The sequence below is a fragment of the Dinoponera quadriceps genome, unplaced genomic scaffold (genome assembly GCF_001313825.1).
Source record: "Dinoponera quadriceps isolate SergipeBrazil2010 unplaced genomic scaffold, ASM131382v1 scaffold37, whole genome shotgun sequence".
Taxonomy (NCBI): Eukaryota; Metazoa; Arthropoda; class Insecta; order Hymenoptera; family Formicidae; genus Dinoponera; species Dinoponera quadriceps.
In genome coordinates this window covers 1,485,928-1,497,596 of record NW_014554446.1, presented here as the reverse complement: position 1 = coordinate 1,497,596, position 11,669 = coordinate 1,485,928, and positions in this window count along the sequence as shown.

The following is an 11,669-nucleotide window of genomic DNA, read 5'->3' as shown; positions in this document are numbered from 1 at the left end:
GGTGCTCGCGGGAGATACCGCGTTTCTGTATCGTTTAAGAAGAAGAAGAAAGAAGAAATAGAAAACGTCGAGAGAGAAAGAACGCGCGCGACCGGCTTTAGTCTCGGTGGCGGCGGCGGAGTCGATTTCTTTTCTCGTAGCGAGACGTTAAATAGCGGAATCGCTCCGCGAGTCTCTCTCCCCGAATGTATTTATTAGATAGCGCGCCCCGGTGGACGCCTCCGTTTTTCCGGTGTTTTGCACGTTATCGAGATGCTGCGAGATCGAGACTAGTGCTGTCAATTTCGACCACCCGGGCGCCCGACCCGATTTCGCACGTCCTGTTTTCTTTAATAACAATCATACTTTTGACTACCAAACGTTGACAATGGACTAGTAAATGTTAAAAAGCGGCCGCCAAACCGTTGTTGGTAACAGTGAAAATTAAATTCGATGTCGCGGGAGGGAATATCTCTAAACAGGAAGGGCCAATTTTACATGAATTTTTTTTATTTTCCACATTTACCTGTCCATTACATCTGTTGTAATTTTAACTATCACATCGGGAGTGAATTACCAGACACTACGAAACAATCGCCAAACGAATGAATTATTATAGTTGTACTTAAATTAAATTAAATTCTCCGCGATGGGGAAGAGGAGAATTTTAGGCAGCTGCGATAATATACGACAACGAGCAGCGTCATGTCGCCGAGGAATAAAATTGCATTTCATCGATAGCGTTTTAGAGTGATGAATTATGCACATGCGTGTCAAAATATATCATTGCAGCCTCGTTTAATGATTAAACGCTTCGCGAATAATTAAGAAGTGCCGATCCGTCGAATTAATGTCCGCGCAACGTTGATGAATAATTGTTTGCCGCAGCGCGCTGAGCGGCAAATGAAGCTTTTTGCCCGTTTGAGATTATAGAATTTTAGCGTTTTCCGACGTTTCGAGCTTGACTCGGAATTATAATGTCATTTTCGTGCGCTCTTTGAAACGAAAGATCGTATCTGCGTAATGCCGCGCAAGCCTGCCAAAGTTAAACCCGCGAAGATCAAAGGACTCAACCCGGCCCGCCTTTGTGCGCCTATTATGTCGCAATATGCCAAATAATATGCTGCAAAGGAAATCACTCAGCGCATAATGTTTCTAACGAATACCTGCGACTCTCTCAGACGGCAGCGAGTATTCCCACAAATCTCGAAAATGTCAAGACGCGTTCCTCCAAATCAAATTTCTCATAAATTATTCTCTTCGCCAATGCGAATTGCACGACGGATTCTGAAATTCCAGAAGGCGAAATTAACAGTTCGTTTTTTTCGTTTTCACACTAGAGATCGCTCGACGCACGCACCCTCTGTTATTCTTTTGAATGTTTATTCTGAAATTCGAAAAAATTGAAAGTTCAGCAAATTTCGGAAGAAGGATTTTGCAATTTGTTTTTCCTTTCATTTTACAAATGTGCAACGTGTAACATCGTTGTTGAAATTTTCTTAAAAAATATTAAACATTTTGCCCTTTGTTTATCAACGCATGCGCGCGCGCATACGTACACACACCACACAAATACTCGTGTACTCGTTTTCTCGCTTGCACGAAGAGTAACGATCGCTTTTACCAGATAGACGGGGCCAAAGGTCGTACAATCTCGAGAAGATGTTTCACGAATGAGCGGCTAGAGCTCTCGGCGTTTCGCGAGCGCAAAATCGTTTCAATTTGGAGAACGAGCGGCAGAATGGACGGCCGTAGCGAACGAACGACGACAGTATTTCCGGATTAAGGCGTAATCCGCGATCACGCAGCGGCGGTCCAATCCGTGCGTGGGTTTTCGCTCGTTACTTACCGGAATTCGGTACTATTCGCCCCGAATATTCGATGTCTTGATTTTTCCAGATTCCCCGAATCACGCGCACATCGTCGAGCGAAAAATATTTTCGCCTATCGCATCACATCGAATCGCCTGCGGCTGCATCCGATACGTTCGCAGCAGAAGCGCGTCTCCAGATTTTCGTGCTTCGAATGTAATTAATCTTCTCGCGATTATGTTCACGGGAAATCCTCGTTTCGAATCGGATTCGATTGTGCAGCGACTAAATTGTGCGCGGAAGCAACCTAGTCAATTTTTATCACTGGCAACTAATTGTAATCTATAAAGGAATCTGTTAAAGAGGTTTTAGAGCGTTTGACCAAATATAAGATAAATGTTATATATACGTGATACAAACGTTAACCGAATTAACAATGTATAATAGAAACTTCAATCTTTCCCGCATCGGTTTCCGAAATATTTAATTATAAACTTGTATCTATAAGCATGTAGAAATCTTATAACACAACAAATATCTTCTAATTTGACATATTTGTATTGTATATAAGATGGAAGTTTAGGAGACAGACATAATATTAAAGGCTAACATATAGATCTAAACGAATTTCAGAATTATTTACCGTTTTCGTTTTAAAACTACAGTAGTGAAAAGTTTATAATTTATAGTAATATTTAAGAGACATAAATACATGTATATACACATATTTAAATACTTTTATATACCTTTTATATATCTTTTTTTATCTGTGTATCTCTATTAGATCAACTAATGCATAAGTATAGTATTATAAAAAAAAATAAAAAACAATAATATTTTCATATTTGTAATATGTGTATATAATTACCTTAGCTTCTTGTTTCAAATTAACATTTATTATTTGAATAATGAAACAAATGTATAGAAACGTAATTTTGTTTGATAAATAGTAAATTGACGAAGGACCCCTTTGATGCACCATTGGAAATATGATACATAGTGAGCAAACCTCCTCAATCAAATTTCCCTCGATGTACACGGCGAAAAGATTAGTTATTTTGAAAAATTACGCGCAATTGTGACAGAATTGCGACAGATACGATGACACGTCGATTTTATCAATGAAATTGAATTTGACTGATAGAAAAGTCCGACTCCTCGAGAAAAGTTTGGGGCAAGATTTCGCAGACCAAGAGACGACGTGGTGACACGGTCAGGGGACACGGCTCGTTTGCGCGTCTTACAAGCAGCGAGACCAACCGCGCGAACAGGGGCGAACATTGCCGTCTGCTTCGCGAGTTACGAGCGCGAGTCAACGACGACGTACGAATATGTACGATAGACGCGAAGTGCGAGATGGCGAGCGTAAACGCAATTACGGCGACGTTCCTCGCGGAATCAACGCGCGGAAAATATGACAGTTAATCAAACTAATGGCTATTTCTCTCCCGTCCGTGCTTTTGCGACGCGCGGCCGCGACTCCCGAGCGCGCGTCCGGACGTGGCGAAATTGAAAATCGCACTTCGCTTGATTACCGAACTAATAATTGACGATCCGGGCGTACGACGCTCCCGGCGAGTACTTTAACCCGATTCTCGTGATTTCCCTGTTTCAACGCTCGCATTTCGCTTAGACCGTAAATACGTTGAACGGCACGGACGGACGGACGGGATAGACCGAGTGGGATCGACTCAGCGCTAACTACGGTTCGCGAATGCGCGCGATTCCGCTTTTTGCTCCGCCTCGTAAACTACTAATGATAAATATCTAATTATCCAGGAGGAAAAAGCGGCAAGGGCGACATGGACGCACGCATTAGTGAGTGCCCTTATCGCAAACATTAATCTCGACGATCGCGGCAAACTCGATCTTGGCACGGCTTTTCGCACCGAGGGATGAACGCGGAGACATCATGCGCTCTTCGGCTAGCATGTTTGCACGTTCGCCGGAAATGGAGATGGAATCGAGAATAAATCATAATGACAGTATTCCCCGATACTCCCCCGTTACAGGTGACACGCAATTAGCAGGGCGAAATTCCGCCGTGGGCAAAATTTTATTCGTTTTCGAAATGACAAAAAAACGACAAGACTTCTGATTGTCAATTCGTGTGTCCGATTGTGGGCCTGTCTTCTTCTACTTCGAACAGCGAACGCGACGACGCTACGTGGGGGAACCCGAATAAAATAATCTCCGCACGGAAAACCTCGCCACTTTAGCAAATCTGCAGCCGTGACACAGCCGGGCAACCCACATTTCCACGTTGCAGTGACTAAGTTTCAGAGCTACGATCTGTCGAGCAAGTGCGGCATAATTTTTATCGTCGGCAAAATTCATGAAACTGTGTCGTAAACTTACGTTAGTCCGAGATACGAGATGATTTACCGCGCTAACTAAGATAATATCTACAAAAATGGGCTCGCCCTACGAGTTGAGGTTGACAATTGTTTTCACGGATAATCTTTTTGCCGCACATGCAAATTTGCTCAAACGCGGTATTTAATTTTAACCAACGGATTGTACATTTGCTGAGCCAACCAATTCATTTCTTTCCCGTGATTAAGTAACGCGTGATAATCGTCCGGACGGGCCGATGACGAAGCGGCAGACAGTACCGCGTTCGAAGCCGAAACTGATTACAGCGGAGACATGTCGGCGCTCTTATCACACCCCGCGATGTTTACTTTGCAGCTGCTAATCGCGAGTCTGCACGTCGATTTAATCCACGGACAAAGACACCTCGCAGGGACACGTGATGATGGCGAAGCTGCGCGTGCGTGCGTGCGTGCGTGCGCGTACTGAGCTTTATATTAATGAAACGTAATGGCTTGAAATTAATTATTTAGCGTGTGTGCACATGCCGCGAAATGGCATGAAAATTTAACGCGTTAGTATATCGATCACACGTGGGTAAAATTTTATTTATAACGCATAAGTTTACGCTCGTCAAATAATGCGTCGCGGAAACATCGCTGCTTTATTCCATTTAGCAAATAGACTTATTAAACATTTCACTCCAATTTGCGCGGATGCAAATTAAACTGAAATTTATTTTGTTACAATCGTAACGTGCAGTTGAAACGCGGGACAAGTTTTAACATCCATAAAATTGTGCTGTGAATAATAAAACATCGTTGTCCTTCGTTGGGGATTTAATATAAAACGAAGTGGCGCGGTCGCGCCTGACATTTCCGAGTTAATGTTGTTGTTACCGCTATCCTTTCGGTCTCTTGTTTCAAAAGCGAAAGGAAGAAAAGAAAAGGACAAATCATTAAGTTCCTTGAAACATCTTATTTCTTAAGAGAAACCGGCATCGCCAGTTGGACAGTTCGAGTTGATTTACTTGTATTCAGCGATTGCTACAATCGACGAGACACGTTCCGGGACTTTTGGGCTGTGAGTTTTCCGAGCGTAACTAACTGTTGGCTAAATGGCTGTATTAGTCTCTGTCGATCACACGTGATTAATGGTTGGAAAGTGTGCGTAATAAACGCCAGCGGACGAACGTGCGAGAATTTCACTTTCGTAGAGACGGCGCCGGCCTCGTTATGCATTCTTCACCCTTAAGCGAGGAACGAGTCTCGAAATTGGGTGCAAAAATGGTGATATACTATCGCGTCGCGATGCTTTTATACGATGTCGTGTGACAACAACCGTTATCTCCTCCGTAAACGTGGAAACAAACGTGTACAATTTACGCTCGACGTTTTAATTTCTTTTCGCCGATATTACGTACGATATTACGTACACAAAAACGTTCGAATTGGAATTAATATTTTAATATTATCAAATTAAATACACATATAAGAGTATGCCTCGCGCTAATCTCGACGTAATTAAATATTCCGCTAGCTAAAGTTTTATATTAATGCATTTTAATTTCATGAGAAAAGTGACCCAGATCGTGAGGAATATTTGCTTCATTTATTTTCATGCGCTACACAGAGATTGAAAAAAAAGCACCGGTGTTTCTTCTCTTACATTATTAATTAGCATTGTGATGCGAACGTATACATCGTGCAATATTTTATAAATGTATATATTGCATCGTGATTTTCGCGGAATAACGTTCCGTCCAAAAAAAGGAAAACAAAAAAATACTTGAGATATAATGTTACGTATAATGAAAATTCGTTTATTCTTTAGTTAGAGAAAACTGATGCGCACGTGCGCTGGAGCAGTCTCTCTCTCTCTCTCTCTCTCTCTCTCTCTCTCTCTGCGAAAAAATACATATAATATTTCCCGTCTGAAAATATAACACGTGAAATGGATCTGTTTTTTCCCCGCGAAGCCACCGCGAGTTTTTGGATAAAATCCAATTCGCCGGCGTGGTTGCACGGTATGTGCAATCTCGGAGAGAATCTTAATTATGAAGTATAATACGGTTCGATTTCCACTGGCGGTATTTTTTTTATCGTAACCCACTATTTGCATACGTCGCCTCGTGCAGGAAGCGCGAGCGCGGTTAGAAAAATTCCCCCAAAAAATGGCAGCTAAATACGAAAGTTGGCGATCGACTCGACACTTCTCGATCGGCCAGGATATTATATATTCCGTGCGCGATTTATCATGCTAATGCGATCGTGTATCGAAAAATTGCCTCGTCCCCTTCACAATCACGGTGTGTATATACGCGAATTAATTGATATATTTATAAGCGATTCACGAATTTTCTGCAACGTGTATGAGGCCACAATTTATAATGTTTAATTAGAAAGTTCGCGCAGTTCAATCTCGCTAAGTATCCCGTAAAGTCAGCCGGATGACGCGGTACTCTTTATAGAGATCGAATTATTCATCGTCGTCACAGTCGTCCCCGCGAACAGGTGGATGGCGGCGCGGCCGAGTATCGAATGAATCAGCCGATAGTCAACGATAAATGTGCATATGATAATGAGACTAAGATTAGTTTGACCCGAATTGGCGGCGACGATATCGACGACCTCAGTCGTCGTATTTTCATTCGAACGCGCGGGTGCCGTTGAATGAGCGATAATCAAATAAATATAAACGCGAATCTTGTACAACGACGCGAGACAGTGCTGACCTGGGCGAACGTGGGGAAACGTTACTAATTAGAAAGCGATAAAAGTAACACAAGTCGCTCCCTATTACTGCTGGAAAGTTTTAACTAGTCGCCGAGTGGTGACGTTATATCGAGAATAAAGTTTAATTAAATCAGATTAAATTAAACAAGCTGCAAGGTGGGCGAGCTCGCGCTAACACTGCAACACGTTTCCGAAACTTAAAATATTTGCCGACTCGCGTTTGCTTAATTAAGTTAATTTCGAGATTCAGCGAGAGACGACACACCGTGATGAAATTACCGCACCGGGGGGAGGGGGGAGGGGGGGAGGTTCGTTTAAACGATCGCGAGAATTTTCGTCACCTGCTCTTTGGCAAATCTGACAAATGCGAAAAGTATCATTTGGAAGATCGTTCCCGGGATTTGACGAACGTTGCAAGCCCTATCGCGCGGTGCAAACGATGTAGCGTAACGAGAACCCGTGTAAATGACGAAGTCATGCGTCTCTGTCGGATTTCTTAATCTAAGGAGCCTGGGAACTATGTGCGTGTTGAAGCGGCGCTCGGCGCATGAGCGTGCATAGATGGGAGAGAAAGAGACAGGGAATGAGGAAGGGCATATTGGGACGGTTAAGAACGTGGCACGTTCTCCGGCTGCTCGCCTCTGTTTCACACGCTTATCTAATATCACCCAGCGTTCCAGCAGTCGGCGGGTGTTGTTGCACACAGTCCTCGGCGCGTCTCGTAAAACGTTTTAACCGTCGCGACTCCCTCGTTACTAATATCTAGGCTCTGCGTTGGCGCAACTACACTCCAATTTCACCGGTGTTCTTACAGCATTTCTCCGGCCGGGTGCAGACTCGTCGTAAATAACTGATAGCGAGCGTGAGAAGCGCGAGCGAAAAATGTAGACGAGAGAAGTCGGAAGTTGCGGGCAAAGAGAGAGAGAGAGAGAAAGGGAGAAGAATTCATGTGGGATGTATCAGGTCGAGATAAGAAAAGTTCAGCGCGATTTTTCAGTCGATTTAAATTCGAAATTACCGCGACTAAACGCGGTGAAAGTGGGCGAACGATCTCTCGATGGAGAACGTTTATTCGTTCGCGAACTCCCCGCACCCTCGTGCGGCAGGTGTCATGTCGGTTGGAAGTGTTATACGATAACGCGACTTTTCCGCCGGCCGAGATGCACCAGTGTGCCTCCGCCACCTTTTCCGTAACCTCCATCCGTTCGGCTCACGGAGTGCATAATCTGAATGGATGCTTTGAGAGGTGGATGTTAACGAAAGTTAGCATCAGTTGTTTCCAACGGCTGTCAGAGACGAAGCGCGGGACACTCGGCGGGGTTGAGAGTGCGCGGGGTTTGTAATACGTTCGTATAACAAAGCCGGTCTTGAATTTTAAGGGGTGCCGTCAGTTTGATGCGCCCGACTTCGTGCAACTTCTTGATATAAAACGCCGAAACTTTATCCCCTTAAATGAGAAGAGGACGGGATCATTCCGCGCGAGCCGTCCTCGCGCGAACGCGGCGTCCTGTGCGAATTAAACTTCAGCGATAAAAATATGAACTCGATGCTGCCGGACACGAGCGCGCCGTTAACACATCGCGAGGAGGGAAAATTTGCCGTTACAGCTGAAACCCTCTTATCTGAAACTAAAGTAATATCTACAAGGAGAAGAAGTTGCTCCGAGTGTTGAAACTACTTCTGCGGTTTGACATGTGCTTCCGCGCATCTCGCGCTCCACGCTGCACGCGCGAATCCACTCGGTTCCGACGCTTAATTTTAAAGCTACAGGCTCGCCGAATCAGCCGGTTAAATTCTTTTACACGGGCACACTTTCGAGCGACGCTCGACTACGCGAAGACGTGATTCACAAACGACGATCATTCGACGATTACAGCGCCGGCAATATTAGAACTATAAACCTCGCGTGCGTAGGGGGGATACAGAGCTCGCCGTTGTTTCGCTACCCTCCCGGGAATGATAGGGTTAATGGAGCGGACTGCGAAATCACCTCCCCGAAGGAGTAAGCCGTCCCCGATCGGGGCCCTCGTATCATCAACATTTCATACCGAGACGTGATACGAGCGCGCACGCCTGGACCCTCATTCCGCACGCGACGACGGCCGTTCTCGTCGGTTTAAACAACTCCGTTAACCCTCGCTGCACCCTCATACACGCGAGACGCAATCGTGCCGTAACCGCGGCATCGGCCGGAGCGGCAGTTTCGCAACGAACCCGTATATACCGATACACACCGCACAGGAGTATTATCGTCGCACTTAGTCCGCCGTTATGACCGCCGCACGATATCTTCGCTGTTGTCAGCCGCGCTCCACCACGGTTAATTATACCTAGCCACCCAGGCGCACCTTCCCGCTCCCCCGGCCGCGTGACGACTCGCGCTGTACAACGTGTGCGCCCGGTCGCTGCAAACCGCGCGCGGTATAATTAAGCAGCCGGCTTATGGCGGCGTAATCTCGGGGAAACTTGGCGCGAAGAAGGGACACGCCGGGCCGTGGAGGGATGAAATATGGTCGACTTTAAGTCCGGATACCGAGGGTGCCGTGTTACACTCTCGCCGGCTCGTGCCCTCCTTCCGAGCGTGCCGCAGGGAGGACGAGACGCGCGAAACAGACGTCGCGGGCGTCTTCGATTCGCGGGACCAGTCCCCGTTGCTGCTGGCGACATTTCCGAAATATTCCCCGCTGATCTGTAATTTTACCTGAGCACACGCAGCCCTCTCTCGTTTGATATGTCTCGCGTGGCCGCGCGGTAACGCAAAACCGTTTGCAGCCGGTGTGCGGTTAATGCGCGACGCTTTATTGATAATATTCATTGCGGCAAGCGTCGTGTATTTAGCGGCAGAATTAACTGCCATTAACTGTCGCACAGTCGTTAATTGCGTGCGGTTATTAATTATTAATATGAAGCACCGAGAGAGCTTTGTATCGGGGGGAGACAAAAGGAGGGAGAAATCACCGGTGTAACCCGTGAACGACTCGATCGGTCGAAAATTGCGAATTGAGCAGATGCGAATCGAGTGAATTTTTTCTCACGTACGTTTCTCTGCCGGGAAATATGTTTCCAACGTTAGAGAGAGAGAGAAAGAGACTTTTTTAGCGAATATTCGCGCGGCGTGTTCGGCGCTATTACGTGCCAATCAGAAATGCATGATGTTTTAAAGATCAGGCGATAAAAATTTGTGGCGGTAAACATCGCTTTATTAACGAAAGGCGCTCGTAAAAAAACGAACGTGCATTTTCCAAAGTCGGTCGTCTCGCCGGCGGAAGTAGCGCCGATCGCACGAACATTATGCTCACGGAGCATAGAGTCAAAACGCGCGAATAGGCGGGCCGGCTTGAATGTTAAAACGCCGTTATAGCGGAACAAGGGCGAACAGGGAAGGAGGGTAAAGTATCGTCGGCAAAATTAACATACGCGACGGTCAAAAGCCGATGTCTGGGCGTTCTCTCGGCCCCTTCGAGCGTGAAAGCGCGCGCACCCAACACACACACACAACAAGAGCGCGCGCGCATACATATTGAAGCGGTAACCGACTGTCAAAACTAATTGGAACGCTGCGGTATTATTTTGCCGTAAAAAGGATAACTTCACTTTAACTGGGAAAATAATGATTACGTAAACAGACCCAAGAGGAAAGCACGAGCGGTAATTCCGACGTCGACATTTTTCAGAGCAGTGTGATTATTTTTCCCGGCATAGATAAAAAATGAAAGAATATATTCTTCAAAGGTGAGTTAATATTATATGCGATTTCACGCAGATAAAAGTACGCGTGAATGACCGAAGAAGCGCAATTGAAGGAAACGGAGAAGAATCCCGAATCGAAATTCTGATTCTACTTTGACGCTTTTAAAAGTGGTTCGCGCCTACTTAGTTAAAATACGAGAGTAAATGATATTATTACAATTGAAATGATATATAAACCTATTCTGCTATCTTAGTTCCTGCTGTGTGGTAGAATTAAAGGTTTAATAGAGGGCCAAAATTTCGATTCCCGCGAATGGATATAACGGATCGCCGAGATTGTGGAATAGAAACGTCTGAGTGCGTTCCTCCGTTAGCAACGCGCGACGATTTTTGCGGTGCGCCTTTTCTCGTATCCCTTTTCCAGGAGCGGAGCTCCACCGTGCTTCGGGAAAGCGAGAAATTTGCCATAATGCCCCTGCGCGCGCGAAGCACGTCTCGCCGAGAATTTCGCCTTGCCGCCGCCGTCGTGAAGCCCCGGCAATATCGCGCAGGTGTGTATTGGTGCAGACGCACATTAGTGTATCGGTTCGTGCGCGCCGAGCGAACTTCGTCGACGAAGGAATGACAAAATAATGGAGGCTGATCATGATGGATGGAAACATTTCTCGCGTGGCGCGGTATCGGGCATTAAGTGACTGCCGGGCGGAATTTCATCTGACTAAAACAAGTCAGTGGTGCGTGCGCGAGCGAGAGGGCGAGAGAGAGAGAGAGAAAGAAAGAGAGAGAGAGAGAGAGAGTCGGCTTTAGGTAGGTAGAATATGGTGTTCTTCTCGTATCGTGGCCTTAATGTAAAACAGCTTCTCCTCGCGGCTGATCCTCGTCAGAAACGCCAGACGCAAGGTACGGCGGCGACTGATCGAGTCCAGTCGGCCATCCCGCATGTAGACCAGGCCCACCCTCGCAAACTAGAAAGGGGTTCCCGGGAGCCCCGGCTAAACTTTGACAGCGCGTTCTATTGACTCGACAAGGACGAAATGAATTCACACATATATATATATATATATATATATATGTGAATTCATTTCGTATATATATATATATATTTTTTTTTTTTCATATATTTTCGTATATATATATATAT